Here is a 1,069-nt window from a genome sequence, read left to right as displayed (position 1 = left end):
CAACCAATACAAACCATCACCAGCAAAGATCAACTTTACACTTGCTCAAACCAAAAGAAAGGGAAATAACAAGTCATCAGTGGACAGTAAATTGTGTCGGATTCAAAGTTTCCACAGCACCCTTTTGAGAAGTAATACATGGATAATTGTATTTTACTTGTGATCTGATCATCCACATTCACGAATAAAGAGACTAAAAACGCAACAATGAAAAAAAAATCGGTGGAATCTATCAGATCTTCCTATCAATGTGAAAGAACTGACATGGTCGCCATGGTGGCGCTTTCCCCTTTGTAGTTTCACATCATTTAGATCCCAAAAATGCAGTAAAATAATAAGAAATAATTTGCTAATGTGAATATATGTGGCGTTTCCAGGACAATCTTGCACCGAGAACACCACCAATCAGGATATCCCTAGAGAATCGGTTCTAGCGTCCGAGCCATTACCCCGTGAGGAACACAAATCACCAACAAAAATTGGCAATTCATGAACATCAACTAATCCAAGAAAAAACCATCAGGAAAAAAGTCATGGTTTTGGAATAAACTAGGAGCTTAGACAGCCAAAGGTTTGTCTTCAAACACACTGCTGAAGAGGCAACCTCAGAAACTCTAGTCCACATAGATGTCATCACCGCTCGAACCCCTAACCAGCTGACGATGCAAACAAAAAAATAGATCACCGATGGAACAGAAAGCAAGAAGAACTAACTAGTCGATGGGATGAGATCTGGGAGCTCATACAACCAAGGGTTTGTCTTAAAAAATAACGTTGAAGAGGCAACATCAGAGACTTTTCAACCCCCTAATCATGGGATGATTCGAACAGATAACGACACATACAAAAAGAAAAAAATAGGTTGACAGATGGGATTAGATTTGGGACCTCAGTCAACCAAGGGATTGTCTGCAGATACTGCTGAAGAGGCGGCATCAGAAACTCTAGTCCACAAATTTGTCATCACCGCTACAAACCTCTCAACAACCATCGAAAGTAGGACAATTAACAAATCCAGATGAAATCAAAAGAGTGATGTGAATGGGGGAGGGAGGAGAAGGGAGCTCTA

The 1,069-nt window shown here is 40.4% G+C and overlaps 3 non-coding genes across 3 annotated transcripts; all 3 read right to left on the bottom strand.

Moving 5' to 3' along the window:
* Nucleotides 1–356: 356 nt before the first annotated feature.
* On the bottom strand, nt 357–484 carry LOC119344706. Its single transcript, XR_005166783.1, has one exon. It is a non-coding gene; the product is annotated as a small nucleolar RNA snoR80 (small nucleolar RNA).
* Nucleotides 485–549: 65 nt separating this feature from the next.
* LOC119344703 lies at nt 550–646 on the bottom strand. Its single transcript, XR_005166781.1, has one exon. It is a non-coding gene; the product is annotated as a small nucleolar RNA Z157/R69/R10 (small nucleolar RNA).
* Nucleotides 647–881: 235 nt separating this feature from the next.
* Nucleotides 882–976, bottom strand: LOC119344704. Its single transcript, XR_005166782.1, has one exon. It is a non-coding gene; the product is annotated as a small nucleolar RNA Z157/R69/R10 (small nucleolar RNA).
* Nucleotides 977–1,069: the final 93 nt, after the last annotated feature.

Source organism: Triticum dicoccoides, unplaced genomic scaffold (genome assembly GCF_002162155.2).
Source record: "Triticum dicoccoides isolate Atlit2015 ecotype Zavitan unplaced genomic scaffold, WEW_v2.0 scaffold181018, whole genome shotgun sequence".
NCBI classification, from domain to species: Eukaryota; Viridiplantae; Streptophyta; class Magnoliopsida; order Poales; family Poaceae; genus Triticum; species Triticum dicoccoides.
This window is presented reverse-complemented; position numbering and strand designations above follow the sequence as displayed.